This window comes from Dermochelys coriacea, chromosome 6 (genome assembly GCF_009764565.3).
Source record: "Dermochelys coriacea isolate rDerCor1 chromosome 6, rDerCor1.pri.v4, whole genome shotgun sequence".
Taxonomy (NCBI): Eukaryota; Metazoa; Chordata; order Testudines; family Dermochelyidae; genus Dermochelys; species Dermochelys coriacea.
The window spans coordinates 93,460,351-93,479,116 of NC_050073.1; the positions used below are offsets into that span (position 1 = coordinate 93,460,351).

The following is an 18,766-nucleotide window of genomic DNA, read 5'->3' on the forward strand; positions in this document are numbered from 1 at the left end:
AGAAACCGATGTCAAAGGGCTCCACTTTTAAACTACTGATGAACAGACATTTCGAGTTCATCATGCAGCCAAAAGCAACGAATAAATACATCCCGAGACACTTCAATTGCCGTTCCCGGCTAATAGACACATGGAATTGATCGAATTCACCTATTTTCCCCTCTCTTTTCCTCTCTACCCTCCCCTATAATAATTTAAAACACAGTCTGTGTCCTGCACTTTCCAGGTAGCCGTCCCCCCGCTGCCCGCCCCAGAAAGTCTATATTGTAACTTGCTCTTCAAAATTAAATAACACAGCTTTTATCTGGACTTGTTAGAACATGGCAGGCACTTACTAGTGAACTAGAAAGGGTGTTGTTGTTGTTTTTTTTTCTTTCCCACTGAAAGAAATGCGGACAATCTGGAACGTGTGTGAAAAAAACCAAAAACCAAAACTAAAGGGGTTCTTGGCTCCGTCCAAGACACCAGTATGGTGTTTGTCTGATGTGTATGGCAAGACATAGTTGGCCATAAAATACATCCCCAGGTTTCTCCAGCAGTTTTAAAGTCTGGCTGGCTGATCAGGGCAATCAGACAGAGTATTAAAAAAGATCCGTCTCTTTCCCCAAGGATATGATTGTATTGTTTTGTTGTTATTTCCCAGATAAAAGTTCGCAGAGAGGGGAAAAGAGAGAGAGAGAGAAATCGTCAGAGCTTGCATGCAAGTGAAATAACGCCATGTTGTCGGAGAGGATTATCATAATTTGGGGGGAACCTCTCCTTTTGGATCACTGGCCCCGGGAGTTTCTTTTATTTAAAACAATCCCAGTGGATAGGCTCCAACAACCCTCAGACAGGAGAAAGGAACAGTCGCAGATCACACGGCGACCGTATTCCTAACCGGGGCGGGGGGACGGCGGGGCATTCATTATGCAAGAATAGAGCTATGTTGCCAATGTTACCTTCTTTGGCACAACTATTTGGCGAGAGGGCTGCAAGGAGAGCCCCTCTTTGCCATTAAAACAACTAAAGCACGCACATCGGCCAGGATCTAGCCTGTAACCCTTCTAGCACGCTTCGCATTGCCAGCGCTCCATCTAGTACATTGCGCGTAGGCACTAATCTGATGGGGGCAGACACCGCTTTCGACAAGGGGTGGGTTAAAAAACAAAACAAAACAAAACAAAACAACCCCCCTCCCCCCCCAACCCTCAGAGCCTGACTTTGCCTCTTGGAAAGCTCTAAGTTGCAGCCCTGCGCTGCCTTCCAAGCATTCTTTAAACTAGCAATGTGGGAGGGACTCCAGGAGAGGGGGAGAGAGAGATGGCTATCAACTGAATTCATTACTGTAAACATCTCCCTGGGGTGTCAGGCCGGGAGGGAGGGGGGAAGAGGGAGAGAGAGAAAAAAGCACGACTTACATTAGCAGGGAATAGTCAGATCTGGGGCAGCATAACGGCTAAGGTCAGCCTGCAAGCCCGGCTGAGAGCCAGCCCAGGACGAGGAGCGAGAAGGAGACGGACGGACCCGCGTATATTCACACAGAGGTGTCCGGTCCCTCCGGAGGCTGCACGGGGTCCTGGGTCTCTGGGGCTCCTCCTCATGTGATCCACGCGTCTCCAGCGGAGAAAAGACCAGGCGTGACCGGCTTCCTTCGGCTTCTCCTTCCCTTCCTCCCTTCATTTATTTCTCTGGGGGCAGCGGGAGGGCAGGGAGAGAAGCGCGGAGAGAAAGCGTGCTGGGGATGCCCGCGCCCTGGGCTGCGCGTTGGAGGAGGAGGTGGAGGAGAAAGGGGGAGGATGATGCCGCTGCCTCCTAAGGGAGGAAGGAGAGAGACGGGGAACGGAGCGCTCCGGAGAGGAGACACAGGCAAGCGCCAGCCTGCGGGGAAGCGGAGCTTGCAGGGCGGGCTCGGCCCCGGCAGCTTTTCGCCCGCACCGCATTGGATACTGCCAAAGGCGACCGGCACGGCCACCACCACGGAGCAGCGCCGTCAGCGGCTGCAAAAGTTTTGGTGTGGGGGGCAAAAGGCGCAGAGGGGGATTATGATCGGTGCCGGAGAAGGACTCCCAGCCCTGCCAGGTACGGATGAGATTTCATTTCTCCCCTTTTCCTCCCTGCTAATTCCAGTTCCCCAGTAGTTTGCAGCTACCCCCCCCCCCCCACACACCTCAGTAGAAGGAGGTAAGAAGTTAATGCTCCAGGATCGGGGTCTATGCTAGAAATATCACCCTCCACCTCATTAGAGACCGTGTGTGCACACACACACACACACACACATTTATGAATGGTATGTGACAAGTGTCAGGAGGGTTGCTCGGTTATTTTACGCCTGTTAGTGAATTTCAATGCAAGTTTCCTGGCTTTGGTTTGTTTCCATCAGAGTGTATTTTGAGTAGATCTCAAAGCTTTCATCCTCCTCATCGCAAATCATTTTGATGACTATAGATCGTCCGCTACCATTTTAGCATCCCTACAAAAACCAACCCCCCCCTCCCCGCGCACGTATGTGCACCCCAACCTCTCCATGATCGAGAAACAAGGCTCCAGCTTTCAAAGGAAACACCTAGAAGATCTGTAGAAACGAACCTCCGAGTTATTATCTCGAGGGGTGGGAGTGGTGTTTGATTATTTGGGGGGGGGGAGGGATTGCATCAAGTCTTCCAAATAGACAGCAGCCTATAATGTAAATAGTCAAATCGTGATGATTTAAAAAAACAAACAAAAACAAAACAAACAAACAAACAAAAACCTCTCCATCGTGCGAGGATAAAAACAAAAACAAAACACCGGCTGTAAAGCAGATGCTGCTTTTTGGTCATGCAGAGCCACTGCTAAACAGAAAAGAAGAGGCTGGTTGCATTTTCTGGGAAGCGGGAGAGATACTAAACCCAGAAGGGAGAGCTCTCTCTCTCTCTTTCTCTCTCACACACGTTTATCTACTGCATCTAACTTCTCAGAGCTTGCAAACTAATAAAATCTAATAGATCTCAAGTTTGAGCTAACGTGTGGAGCCAAATCCTGCAGTCTTTACTCAGAAAAAATCCCCAACAACCCCCAAACCTCCCATGCCCCTCATTCATGGCTTCATTGAATAATGTGATTTTTACCCAAAGGTACCTTTTATTCAATCATGAATTCAGAGAAAAGTCACTGAGATGGCTCTAGATCTATATGGAAATGAAAGTGTGCATGGCGGCGGAAGGGGGGGGGTGGGAACAGCACTAGCCTTCTGTCATTCTTCCAAATTAATTTAAAGGTACCGCACCAATAAATCTTTTCTCTCTCTCTTTGAAATAAAGAGTCATTGCTGTCATTGGGGCATGGCTCTGCAGCACCGTGACAACAGATGCATCTAAAAGCCAGGATTACTAAGTTTAAAAAGTGACTTGTATAAAAAAAATATAAATACAATACTGACTTATTCCAGGTTGATGTTGCTCTTGAAAATGAATCCAGAATGAAACATTGCAAAATATCTATGCAACTAGCCCCTGATACTGAGCTATGATGGGGCATTGCATATGCACCTTGAACTTCTCCATTTGTAGAGGAAATTCTGTCTAAATTGCTGTTCTCCCTCCTGACTGGTTAACCAGGCAATTAAAAGAATGATCATACAGGCCAGAAACTGTGTAAATGAAGCAATTCTAATCCCCGTGTTAATGCAGTGCTTGTAAAATTATCTGTGATCAGAACACTCCTCACAGTTTTCAAAGTCCAAGGCTGTAACAAAGAGGAATTGTGTTGGAATGCACATGGTATTCTAAAAAGATTCCCTCCTGACACACCACCACCCCCTATATTTCTTATGATGATATTTTATCCTGGTTTGCCTCTGTCTGGATCTAATCTGAGCCACTATTACAGGTCACATTTATATCCTGGCCTGTTGGATAGCTTGATTTAGGATTTAGGCATATCACCCTTTAGCAACTCTACACCCTCCCAGTTGGAATCTGCATTACATGGGCTATGGTTTCAATCCAGAATCAAGAATGTGCTAGTCTTGAATTGCTTAAAATAGCAGATCTCCAAAGTGTAGAATCTTATTAGGTTTGATTTTTCCATACTTTTTAACAGAGGAAAAAGGTAAACTGATGCTTACAAACTCAAAAACAAGCAGGGGTTCAAATGTCCAATTCTATCAGGCTTTCCCATTATGGCACTGTCTGTTTAACAGACTGGAAAGAGGGTACCTTTAGGATAACATTGTTTCTGTGAAGGTGAGGGCTTTTCTTAATCATCTCTGCCACCTCTTCTTTAATCTCAAAATGAATTCATTTTTCCCTAGATTACTTCCATATAACTTTGCGGTTTCTACCACACTGATTCAAATTCAGTCCATTAGTGACCTCTATCTGTGAGAAGTGTAGGATCAATAGTGTGTGTTTTTTCCCCTCTCTTGTCTTCTCTAAAGTAGATTGAAAACATGGTATATGAATTGCTTTGCTTTTTGATACCTAGAAGTCACCTAACTTTCCTTCAATCTTCCCAAAGTAGTGTCCTCTGTTGGTAGTGTAATTTAATAACTATTTAAACAAACAAAACAAACCCAAGTAAGTACTGTACTAGTAATTTAAAGAACAGGAGACATCTAGACAGCTATTCCAGAGAGTACTGAGAATAGGATCAGTGTTAAAAAAATAAATCTAGTAGTGTCCTATGCAATAAAGAAAGCAGTGCAGTCCATCTGATGTTTTAATACTTACTCCAAAGCCTGATGATTGTAAGTGAAATTTTATTGCCCCAGAGTGCTTACATAACAACTGAAACTTGAGACAAACATTCATACCAGATATACTGTGGGTAGGACTTTATAGTATCAGGGTATTTTAAAAAAGAAAAAAAAATCCAGCTGTGTCTATATTATGAATACATGTCAGAGATCAAGGAAAAGGGGGTCTTTATAAACAGATGGTCTCTTTTAGGGGATTATTAAACACAGCTTCTCAATACTAATTTGTCTCTTGCTTGGATCCATATTCATATTTCATGTTTTAGTTAATTATTGTTAACAGCAATTGAGGATTTAGATTAGCACATTTCTTAAGAGGGTGGATACCATTGTTTGACATGTTCCAGATTGTATTTGGTGCATTACTGCTTGGTAATATGGTGGTTTTAGGAGTTTTTTTTCCCTCCCTCCCCTTGGGCAGTCTTTACTCAGGAGCTTTTATGTGTTTTTATTTATTTATTTGCTAAAGAAATTAAAAGAGCTTATATTTGCAGTAGAAATATACAGATCTGCATTTACTTGTGGAAAATATTTGTGTTCTTTATTTAAATGGAGCAGAAAGATATAACAGTAAAGTTACTATTTTAAAGAAGGCTAAATTAGCATATATTGAAGACACTAGGTTTATTTCCCCTCAAGCAATGTTTGACCTAGTCCTTTCAATTAACTGACAAAGAAAAATGACCATTAAGCATAATTATTAAACCCTATCCTTTTTTGAGCTGTTTTATTAAAACAAACTGATTAAAAAAAACCAGCAGCACCACCACCATTAACCCTATGAAAAATATTTTAAATAAAAACTATTCTCCCTTCAACAAATATATTCTAGTTGCATCAAACAGTAAAATCTTGTATTAGTACAATAAACTTTGTTATTTTCAGTTGATGGCAAAGTTGTTGGAACCTTCATGTTCCCTCTCATTTTTTACTTGTGATTTACGCAACTAACTGCCTTTATTTTCTTCTTTCTGACATGCCCCTTTGAAGTGAATCTAAACTAAATACTAGAATCTTTTAAACCAAATCCATCATGCTATGGTTAGGATTCCAGAAAACTTAATGATGCATAAAGAGTTCTGTAAACATCATTTTTATAAAAGAAAAAGAAATCTTGTGTTCGTAGACCTACTGCTTAAAGGTCTTCCGTATATTTTACCTCAAATGTTATTAATGTATTTTAAAAGAAACCTTCTTTGACTTAGTTTAATGTGAGGATGTATTTATATAAGTGTGCAGACCTTGTGGTTCATTCAAAAGACCAATGTCATTTAAATTGACCCCGCAGACCTTATTCAGGAAAAACTCCCATAAACTTCCAACAATGCAGGATCAGGTCCATCCTGCTCAATCCTGCAAGGTGCTGAGCACCCTTCAGCCCCCATTGAAGTTCATGCAAGGCAAAGGGTACGCTGCATCTCACAGGAGCTGATTGGCACATTGGAGGATCTGGCCCTTACAGAGCATGAATACCAAAAGGTCACAGAAAATTTTCTGACATGACTTTCAAGATAAAAGGCCACCTTCGTAATTATTAATCACTGGCCAGCTATTCAACTGATTAATATTGTAATTCTCTGTGACAGTTATAGGTTAAAGACCACAGTCACAGAAATTAAAACAAAAAGAATAATTTTGAAATATATTTGGGGCGATAACCTTTAAATACCCATGATAATCTGATCCTGCAAGTCCTTACTCATGTGGGGCCAGATCCTGACTAAGAGTTAAGCAGGACAGGACGCTTTGTTCCTTTTATCACTCTTGTTCTCAAATGGTACCATATTAGAACTACTTGGATTGAGGGGGCCAGAAGGTGTGTGGCGGGGGGGGAGGGGGAAGAGGGATGATTTCTCCTCTGTTCAAAAGGCTGTTTTATGTATAATTTAATTGGGATTCTCTAAAAATAAAACAGCTCCCAGACTGGCAGACATCCAATCAGTTGCCTTTTGAAATAATGAAATAAGCCAACAGCCCTGTTCTGCACTTTTTGCTCAGGCAAGATTCCTGTTAATATCAATGAATTTGAGTGAGAAGTGCAGGGTTAGGCCACATGATTTTAAAATATCACCCCCTCCCATCAAAAAATTCCTGGTAAAGCTATTGGGCCTCTACTCACAATGACTTCTGCCTACAGTAATACCTGTGCAAGCTGGTGCTAGGCACTTCTCCCACAGCAGCTATTATAAACTGTACACAAATATTACATGATCCATTAAAGCCAGAAAAGGTCAGATCTCTGCATGGAAAGCATTATCAGCACCTTATCAGGACTGAAATAGGCTCATACTGTAAGATTGTGTCTTTCCCTACTGAAGCTGGCAACTCATATCACTGCTTAATCAAAAAACAACAGGGAAAGTTAAATTAGAGCAAAGAGAATGTTTCACTTCTTAACCAAAGACACAGTCTTACACTATTTAGTCACACAAATAGTTCGTAGCTATTTGGGTAGTTCCATAGAAGTAAATGAGACTTCTCTCCTGCATAAGGGTTACTTGTGTGAGATGTAGAATTAATTGCATGTGTTCTAGTATTTTATATAGATATGCATGATGTAGATACACAGACACCAATCCCTCAGAGTCATAGATTGCAACTTGATCACAATTTAGCAATCAGAAGGTAAAATGCCCCCTAGGTTAAAAATTACAAACATTTCCCTCACTTTTACTCTCCTGTACTTTCTTCACATAGAAGAAAAGCAACTGCAGTAACAATTAAAGTGCAACACTACAGTGAAGATATCTTTTTTTTTCAAGAATATCTCCTCTGAACTGTTCTACAAAATCTCTCATGATTGAGTAAAGTTACTGTCAGTTAAAAAAATATTAGAAATTGATTTTGTCAGTACAAACGCAACCCCCAAAAAAAGATAATTTAGAAACATTTTTTTTCTTTACTGTAAGTTTCTAGACCATGGTGTTGAGTCTTCTAGGTGTTGAGTGCCCTCAGCTCTCATTAATATCAGTCAAATTGGGTGTCAGGTCAGCACTATGAACATTCTATCTGGATTTATGTGCCTTGCTTTTGATGATTTATTTGGTAGACTCTCTAGAAAATGATACATACAACTGCTAAACAAAACTCTATGGATGAAAAACAATGCCGTAATATTTTTTTGACTGTGGGCCCAATCCTGATACCCTGACATATGCAAGTTGATTTTATACTGGGATAGTTAAAGCAATACAATTCCCCTAGTGTGGTTGCAGTAATACCAATATAAATGTGCCCACACAGGCAGGGGAGTAATCTACACTGACTCAAGGCACATTTATATTGATATAACTGTGTCCACACTTGGGGTTATACAAATATTTCAGTGAAATACCACATCCCCTAACCAACAGAGTTATACCTGTACACAAGCTGTGTGTAGGTCAGGCTTTAGGTTTGCAAAGCTCTCTTTGGGTTATTTTTTTATTGGCAAGCTGGATGTAGTGAACTATTTTGTGTATGAAATTATGTTAGTTAAAGAGCTGGAGTATCTGTAATAGTGGGAATATTTGTCAGCAGTATTTTAGCATCTCATCGTAATTTTGTTTTTGGACTGGGAGTGAAGGCATCCCTGAGTATGAGCGATAGCTGCATCAGCATTGAAAGGTTTCTGCAGGGCTAAGTTACGCCAGTCTATGTGACTAGCTTCCTGGGCCAAATCTAGTTTGCCTCATTTTCATGAGCAATCCCCTAGAAAACAATGGCCAAGCTGGATTTGGCCTGTGATAGCTTTTGGTCTTATCCCTTATCCTTTCAGGGCTATTTACAAGCTCCATCAGGCTGAATTTTCTTTCTTAAGTCCTATCAGTTGAAAAAGTTAATGATTGCTTTATTATAAATAATAAGCATAGAAAAAATGTCCAAGGCGGTGTGAAATCAGTACTTCCAATGTTTGCTCTGGATCACAATTAGAAGACTCCAACCAAATATAGTAATGTTCCAGATGCGTATTGCATCTCTCTTTACTGATTTACTACTGTTAGCCCCATATTATTCACTGAATCATAAAAGAGAGAGATGGAGAAGACCTTTTAGGTCATCTTGTCTAGTTTAGGATTGTCCTCTGTAAATCATCCAGTCTTGTTTTAAATGTCTCAAATGTCACTTGAGACATTTTCCCTTCTTAAGTGTCCACAGAATATGAATTGCACTTTTTTAATTCATGTACAATTATGTATTTGAAAAGGGTTATTGTCCAGCATACATTTCAGTACCTTTAAAATGAAATTAACAAAGGCCAGTCTAAAAACAAAGTTGTCTAATGCTGCAGATGGGTATACATGTAACACTGCATGAATGTAGCAGCACGCTTACATGAATAAATGAATAAATAAAAGCCCTTTCAAACTGTGTCATTTAACTCTTTGTATCAAATTGGTATATGCCCAACAGTGACCTTTGAAATATCTGGCTCTGGCTCTATGCCACAGTGCTTAGGGAGGACACTTTTGTTTTGTTATTGTTTTTTAAGTTGATCTGCAGTTCAGCGGAAAACTGTAAAATGAATCCTGCCAGTAGCACACACTTTTTCTTTGAGAAATTACTTTCACCGTTTGACAAAATTAATTTCAGAACCTCTAGCTTTAGCAGTGGTGTATAACACAATAACAGTCTTTACTCAGAGAAAAGTGTCTACTATTATAGCTTTGAAAATAGGCAATAAAAGAATATAAGGTATATTTCTCTTTGTCAAATTTGTACTCTGAATGCCGTGAACAGTGTTGGATCGCCCATCACCATATACACACACTTTTCATAATCTCTGTAGCAGACCAGCTAACATACTATTGCTTTAATTGCTTTATCCATTAACTGTTTTAACAAAGTCTTCCATGTATATGATATTGTGTATACAGAATTATATTTAGGGCAGAAAGAAAACCCTTTAAGAGAATTTGAATTATGGAGGCTCATTTGGCAAGTTCATTTCCTTCTGATTTTGGAGACTAATTAGTTCATTACTTCCACATAACTGTTTATTGGACTAGGTTACATAGGTGTTATCACAGAATTTAGAGATGGAAAAGATGCCCTCAGTTTTGTCTGTTCTCCTTTTTGCTCTACTTTGCTGTGATAGCCAATACAGGAGTGCTCCCAAAAGTAGTACTTTGTCCAGTACAGTTTTAAATGACTCATGCAGCTGGGTTACTACCATTTCCTTTGGAAGACTATGGATCTGAGTCTCCTCCCTGGTATACCAATATCAGATTGGTATATTTCCATGGAAATCATATTCCATTACATAGATGTAAAACCAGTGTAACAGAGTAGAGAATTGGGCCCCATGGAAAACTAAATGTTAACAAGGTAATTGTTTTAATTCCAAATTGGGATAGTATGATCAATATCCTTTTAACTTGATATTTACCATCAAATATGGTGTGTGGGTATACATTCTGTTACCATAGCTGTTAAATGCTCAGCTCTACTCTCAGATCTACACAGTGGACCTTTATACATCTGGAATGAATGAGGTGTTAGAGTTCCTGCCAGCAGCCCTAGAAATAAAACTGTTATCTGCCCAGATACTCTTTTCCTGAAAAAAATTCTTATCAGCAGATCCACATATCCTTCATGTTGTGATAGGGGATTTACAGATAAAGGGGCTGTTTGATTAAAAGTAGATGGATTGGTAATCAAGGTAAGTAGGTCATGTGCTACCAACTGAAACTGCTAGATCTTGAACTACTATAAGTTTCAGCAGCCACCCTAAGGATAAGGGTAGTCTGACTGGAATTTTTTGGTATGAGTTCTTTACCCTTTTCAAAGTTGGAAGTGTATAAATCAGTTTCTAGGGGCAATGATGACTCTGAATTTCACAACCACTCATATTTCTGTGACGTTGATGGAAACTGTATTAGATCAAATACATGGGAATTCTAATTATGAGGATTCTCTATTATCCAGAACTTCCCTTAGGGCAGGCTACCAAAATCTCCTATGCAATCATATTTTACAAGTTGCAGGATGATGATTTGGTTATACATGTACCGACCAAGAGAACATGTCCCACACCCTACCCTACTCCCCGAATATTAGTAAGAAAACAAACATAACCAAATTTCAGAAATATTGGTCTGAGTCATAGGCTACTTTGTGTTATATCTGGTGAGGAAACAGTCAGGGATTTTAAGGAGATGTGTAAGTATAATCTATGTATTGGTTTGTCTTGAATGATGACCATGATTGGCAAGCGATTACCTTAGTGAACCCATCTCATGCCAGGCAGAAAGAACAGCTATTGCGCTGTGGAAGGAAACAAATGCTAGGCATAGCAGTCCTTACCATTAAAGGGGTGGAATTTACATTCCTTTGCACTAACTGGGGTGAATATATTGATGCATGTTCATATTTAGATAGTATGACTCTCTCTTATTCTACACAACACAGTCTGAGACAGGACTTTGGAAGTATTTAGTTAGTTGTGTATAGACATCCAACCAGAAAGGATCTGGTGAATAAAGCTGCCAGTTCTTTAGTTCTAAGTTCTAAGATAAAAACAAATATTTCATTTTTTATTTTAAATTCCAATTAAACAATCTTTTTATTTGAATTTAAATATTGCCCATGTTGTGTTTGTAACTCAAACACTGCAGCATTGTACTTGTATAGGATGAGAGCCAGCAGGGGAACGTGGCTAGAAAATGACCAGGGAAAACAGGATGAAAGTGAGAAATCTGTAATGACTGGCCAAACGGGGTGAAATGAAGAGGTATACAATCAGTGTTCAAAGCAACAAGTACATCTGAGTTTCATAATGTCCACAGTTTGAATAATGTAAGCTGTTACTAATAACCCATTTGCTCCACTCCTCCCCAAAAAAAGTAAAAGAAAAAAGGTTGGAATCAAGAGAGGAGGAAAAGTCTGTGAGATTCCCCCAAATCATTCTCTTGAGGAATAAGCACATAGTATCAGGTTCTATTAACTTCAGATGTGATTCCTTAACAGGTTGGTGGGTTATTCTGTGTCCCCATTCCTAACCCTATTCTACCTCCTCATTCTCCCTTCCTAGGCATACTTCCTTGAAAGGTCTCTGTAGTATCTGGGACGTAGGGGTGATAATGGCAGAGATATAGCTGATCCCTACCTTTCCTTGAAAACATGGGAGATCTGTGTACAGAAAGTCCACCCCACATATGTGGATCAAAGGGGCATGATATGACTCACACTAATTAAATAAATATGTTATTTAAAATACATAACCTAATAACATTTCTTATAAATTGATTTCAGACTCTTGATGATTTGTGATATGTCACCTACTTTCCTAGAGCCAGGTAGATTTCTAGTGGCATTTAGCCTCTCATTTGACATTGAAAAGAGTTCCATTTAAATCAGAAGAAAGCTGGAGATAGTACAATGGGGCCGCAAAGGATGAAAACAATGCTAAAATTTATAGTTATTGCTTCTTCTTTATAAGTAAATTGCTAATGGAAGTTATCATCATGCACTTAAACATATAGCATTGCCATGTTATTTCCTGTTTCATGCTGTCCTGTTGATTAAATCCCTGGTAGGTCAAATGTTGATCAAAATCTGTAAGGATGTTATGAGATTTCTCTTTTCGCCCCCTCAGTTGAAGGCGAGGTAGAACCTGACATTGCATTCTAAACACAGTGAAGTGATGAAAAGTGGTGCATACAATGGATTAAATCTACATTGTGTGTAGGGATTTCTTTCTTTATACAGTACAAATTCCCTCTTATGTCAATGCCAGTTATGGGTTCATAAGGAGAAGGGAACCGACACTTCAGGAGTAAGGATATCCTATTGATGGATGTACCTGTTGTGCTTATGAGGCTTTGTCACTTATATGATTTGTGTGTTCTCCAGGAACTGTCAGTAGTATCTGGACAATATGAATGTGTACTTGGTGCCAGGCAATCTTGCAGAGTGTGACCAGGATCCAGTTACTACAGCCCTAAAAAAGATAGGGGGAAAAGACCAATGGAAAGGTGTCATTGTGTGGGTTAATACACTAGCCCTTCATACTATGAGATCCATGTTCCAGGATGATTTAAATTACAAATAAATTGAGTTTGGCTCATCTCAGTTAAGCCTGTAGTGGATATTTTCCTACATGGGAAAAGTACTTCACAAATTAGAACCATTGAACGGTTTCAAGACAGGTGTGTGACTGAGCTGCATTGGCAGTGCCTCAGGAAACTTGTGTACCTGGCCATACTATGCCTGATTCATTATTATGTGTCTCCCATTTTCAAAGCATTCAAATGCACCTAGAATAGTTTTTTAAAAATCTTTTCATGTGTTTGTAAGAAACCCTGAATTCTGGCAGATTTTCAGAAGTCTTCTGTTCTGTGTTCCATAAAACCAGGCATGAGTAAAAAATAGAACAATATAAATTTTCTATATATTTTCTGTCAGTATGTTTTTCTTTAGTTCAAGAATAGTATCATAACTGAACTTTGTGTCCAATTCCAATGCCTTATCCACAAGACCTTCCTTCGTCCTTAGTGAGGTGTATTTGCATTGGAGAGATGTATTCTGGAAGCTTCTACTGCAACTATTTCTGCTCTCTTTGTCCTTTAAATAAACAGAGGACTTTAGGCTTCAGGGCTGTGAATATAGAGTCATTCTTCCACTCTAAACACAATGGCAAATAGTATTATTTGTCTGTTTTGTGAAGACAAACCCTTTTCCTCTTCTAAAAGCCATGGACTCAAGTAGATGCTGGGACTTTTGACCTGGAGATCATTTAAGATCAATTTTAGCATTGTCCTAATAGTTTTCTCTGGGTAGCTTGCAGACTTCAGAAAGAAATGTAGAATTTAGTAATTTAATTTACTGAGGGATCTTTTTATCTTTTAATTCATGTTTCTTATATCAGTTTTATAACAATTGCTAGATCCTTTGCAATTCATGGATTTTCTGTGACATTTTTAGGCTCTCCTCCGTTGCTACGTATATTTAGTTTTGCTTCTCATGTGCATTTGATCAGCATGGGCATATAATAAGCCTTTGAAAAATTTACTGGCCTAACCTTCATCTCCTTGTGTCAGAAGACTGCAGACATAATGATTTTATCGATGCAGCTCTAGACATTTGGTATTAGACATTAGACTAGACATTTGTATTAAATTGTAACTTATCAGTTTTAGTGAATTAAATACTTTGTCTTGCCATAGGAACACTATTGGGAGGGGCGGGGAGAGGAAGATAGCAGATGTCCTCTACTCATTTGCTACTTCCTTTTAGTTCAATTAAAACTGGAGGTGTCTGTATTCTGATACTGGAGTTGTCTAAGTGAGATATTAACCATGTGAGCAACTTGCTATTGTGATGCTAAAGATAATCCACCTGTCAATAACACACAAAAGCAATGCTGCTACTTTGTGAGAGAATGTTTAACCTTAGAATTTAGGGCAAGACTTTGTATCACAGCTGTGAAACAGTCGTGGGAAGCAAAGTATGGGTGGTTTTGCTAACTGGTAGCTGGGGACAGGGCTTAGTAGATAAAAACTGGTTGGCCATTGCCATCACAGACTCAAATGATATCCAAGGTGTAGATAACCTAAGAGAGTGACGATTAGGACATTTTGATTCAATATTGATTGTATAAAAACTACTATTTTGTTAGTCAGGGCTAAAATCATTGTAGCTAAATTAGGCAAATTCTATTCTATTCTATTCTATTCTATTCATTTAGATTCTTATATCATACTCATTACTGTAGTATCCTGATGCCACTTTATAAAATTGAAGTGCATGGACCATCAGAGTAGAATACTGGAGTATTTTTTTATGTGCTGAAAGAATATTTTTTTCATCCCGAGTGTCATCTATATATGCAATGGGAGACCTATGGATATAGGCAGAGTTTTAAGGTCAAGAATCCCTTCCCTGCAAGTTAGTACTGACAAGTATAAGAGGGGTAGTTGTGTTAGTCTGTATCCACAAAAATAACGAGGAGTCCAGTGGCACCTTAAAGAATAACAGATTTATTTGGGCATAAGCTTTTGTGGCATCTGAGGAAGTGGGGGCTTTTTACCCAAGAAAGCTTATGCCGAAATAAATCTGTTAGTATTTTTATTGCTGACAATTATATGTGGGAGCAATGGATAACATTCACCTAGTGACCTAATAATAGACTCATTAGTTAGACATCAAATTACAGCTGTAATTATTAGTGCTCCAAATTCCTACTGTTAATCTTTTAAAACTAGAATGAACAGTATTTTTCTCTTCCCCCACCCTCCCAAATTCACAGCACCTCCTGACTATCAAAATCATTGCATTTATAGCCATAAATATACTGGTCTTCTTGACAACATACAAGAGATCTGCTTATATGGACCTGTGATTTTGTCTATCCCAACATTTCTCATGTGTGAGAACTGAACCAGGAAAGAATATCCAGGATCACTTATAGATATATGGACAAAACTGGCTTAATGTACGCTGATAAGAGAAGCTCTGAGTTGATCTGTCAAGAGGAAAATCTTTTTTTCTTATCTCTAAAAATCTAATTAATTGTTTTGCATGAAGTTGATTCCTTGCTTTGCAGGTTATTTCTACCAACATGCTTTGCCCCAAAGTGTGAGTTTTTGTGAGTATGTGTATACAAGTGCATTTTTTTCATATATGCTGCAACATAGAGAATGCAATGGTGTGTATTAATCACTTTTCTCATTATCTCATAATACTTACCTGACACAGCTGAGAATCATTCTCTCAATATAATTTAAATCCTATGAGACTTCAGGTCCTGATAAAGGCAAAAAGGCCAATAAGTGCAGACATGAAGGTGGAGGAGTGAAAACCAGAGTTTTGCTAACAATACTTAAAATCTTCTCTTATTTTAAACGATGCAAATCTAGATTAACTCCAACAAAGCCTGTGCAATTACTTCAAAATTCACACAGCTACAACTGAGGGAAGACTCTGGCCCCTCGTTTCAAATCTTTACTTAAAGAACAGATAAAAAGGAGCTTAGGGATCTCATCCGTGTTGCTGGTGGATATGTATCTACATCAGAAAAATATTGTATAATACAGAAAAATTAGCAGTCTGACTCCAGGAAAGATTCAGCACTACTGGAGACCAGGACTGCAGTGCAGTGGTAGAGCTATGTGAAAGCCGATGGAAATACTGTGAGGAATAAAGAGAGGTGACAGGAGAGATGCTTATATGTTCCATATATTAAACTAATCAATGTGCTTGCAGATGCCGTGTGATCATGCAATGCATCAGTCATTTGCAAGCTTTATTTATATATAGGACCTACACATAATTTCTTTTTATTTGCTTATTCAGTGGTAACTTTTAAAATTCAGTAGCAGAGTGACCAATATTTTAAAATGAAGGGGTGTAGCCAAGGGCACGTTAGCTAACAATGGACAATATTATAATTGGGATCTTACATGGGTGCACATGGGTTCCTCCATCCCTTGCCTGGGCAACAGTAGTCTCTGTGCTCTGGAAAGAAAAAAGGAACTTCTCCCTCCATGCACTGCAATGGGGGCTGAGAGGAAGCAAGGACATAGCCCTGTGTCCCATCCCCTTCCCCTCTGCTGCAGTGGGTCACAGAGCAGGCCAGGAAAACAAAGGAGCAAGATGCACAAACCTGAGTTAACCAGGGTGCTCAGTTCTGCCCTGTCACATAATACTTTCAGGAGCTTCCCTTGGGGCAAAGTAGTTCAGCACCACCAGTAGCGAGCACAAGGCTGCGCCTTAAAGAAACAATCTAGCCCAGAATATTCAGTTCAACAAAACTAATTTAAAATAATGCTAAAGCTGAGACACAAACGAGGCAGAGAAAGGCCTTCACAAACACATTAAACTGTGTACAGGACCTAGATATCTCAGCACATAGACTATGGGCCCCCTGTGGTTTGAGATAGAGGATGAAAATTGTAAAGACTCAGAAAATATGAATGGGTGTCATTCCTATTATACAATGAAAGCAGATACTGCATACTCTCTCTGTACAGAATTCTCATTGAACTCCGGTGAAGTGTTATACATAGATGTCTTCCAGGCACCATTCACAGCTGGTAACTTAACAGAATTACTTTTCCTCGGGAAGGGTCTATGTCTGGGAAACTGCTGCTTCACTGCCCTGGAGTTTGCAGTGCACAAGCAAAAAGAGGGCTGGTGGCATATGCAAGCAGGACTTCGTGTAACAGACCAGCAGCCACAGCAAAGAGCTGGGGAGACCTTAAAAGAGGAATAATAATAATAATAAACCTTAACACTTTCATAGCATTTTGCACTGTGAGAGCACTTTATCAGCATAAATTAATTAGTAGAGCTAGAATGAGTTTCAGTGTCCCTAAAGTTGTCACTGCTGTTTTCTCAAGGCCAGATTCTATTTGCAGTTATATTAGAGTAATTCCATTGATTGCAGCGTACGTAGAATACTGTATGTGAGAATTTAATCCAAACTTAGTTTGCTTATGCCAGGGACTGAATTTATTGTCCATAAGCCTGAGCTGATTTTGCTTACACCAGAGACTGAATTTATTTCCCATAAGCCTTGAGAACGGTGCACCTACACTCATTTTTCAGAGCCACCAGAAGAAACAATCCTTTGTTTACAACTGAGCCCCAATCCTGCAGGATGCTGAGCACCTTTGACTCCAGTTAAAGTCAATAGGTTTTGAACATGTTAAACAGCTCACAGGATCTGGCCTTTTTGATGTATTTTAAATTGCAGCCACCGCACATGATTTGCAATTGTCTTTATCATCTACAAAAGGTAACGTTACACATAATGATGCCAGGTTTTCTCTGAGATAGATCTCACTGGAAAGCATTCATTCAGATATGCTAAAGTATAAATCTAAGCCTGTTTGAAATGGGGAGAAACCACTTCATCCCCCCTGTTAAAAATCCAGGTTTCTCATGAAAATGCCAGTTCGCTCTTTAATTGTAGTGGCATTACTGGCATGGTCCACAAAATAACTGGCAAACAAAAGGAATCATGAGAAGAGACAGCAAGTTGGCAGACATACAAGGTGAATTAAAGCACAGAAAGATCTCCCTGGATGAATGTTGATCTGCATTATTAAATGAAACAGTGGTAAAATATAGACTACCAAAAATGTTTTCCTTCCAGAAACATGGGAGGCATTGCAATATATTTTCAAAGGATAAGCCTTTCTATGTTCCTACAAGCTCTTTGTTTTTTGTTTGTTTGAAGCAAAATTACATTGTTACTCTTTTCCTATCCTAAAGCTTTCAGCATGAAACCAGGTCACTGGACAAGAGAAGGGCCACAGATAATTTCCCAAATTAATATTGAAGTAATTCTCTGAGGGCTTTTGCCAGCTGATGCACCTCAGACCCAATGCACTGGTGCATCCTGTTGAGTAGTTATATCAGTGCTGGATATTCTATCTCTAAAAGTAAGACCTAAGAGATCACACTGCAGTATCTGCCATTGCCTTACTGAGTCAATAATTTCATGAGTGGCATAAAAATATAGCAGCCAGCTACTGATTTATCTCTTGGTAAATCAAATCATTAGAGTATGTCTGAGTACACTCAGGAGAAGTGGATGTTCCAATACCCATTTCCAACTAATCTGATATTAGCATATGCACTGTGTAATTTACACGTTAAGTCAGATTCTTAGCGGTGTATATTGGCATACGTCTGTTGGCTTTCTGGAGCTATGTTGATTCACACCAGTGCATAATCTGGCACTATGAATGTATGACTAGTCTGCTGCAAAATCCTCCTAGATTATTCGGGGTAGAAGAAAAAAGTATATAACACTACTTAGGTAATTTATTTTTGGCCTGGTCTACACTGCTGCTTAAGGAAATACTCTCCTGCTGACTTAGATTCCACCTCTTGGAAAGGTGGAGTACTGAAGTTGACGGGAGAGTGCTCTGCCATCGACTTATTGTGTCTTCATCACATCCGCTAAATCAACACTGATACGATCGATTGCAGTTGCACTGATTTAGCGTGCCAGTGTAGACAAGCCTTTAGATTTACCATAAGATCATCAATTTGACCTATGGCTTTAGCATCATGAGTACAACTGGCTGAAAATTTTGTGAAAGAACATTTTTCTGTTGG

The 18,766-nt window shown here is 39.4% G+C and overlaps 1 protein-coding gene across 1 annotated transcript in view; it reads left to right on the top strand.

Moving 5' to 3' along the window:
* Nucleotides 1-743: 743 nt before the first annotated feature.
* FLRT2 (fibronectin leucine rich transmembrane protein 2) overlaps nt 744-18,766 on the top strand; it is a 78,268-nt gene continuing 60,245 nt past the window's right edge. Inside the window, exon 1 of the mRNA XM_038406973.2 lies at nt 744-2,061. The gene's annotated coding sequence lies outside the window, so the exon portion shown is untranslated. The remainder of the gene's footprint in view (nt 2,062-18,766) is intronic.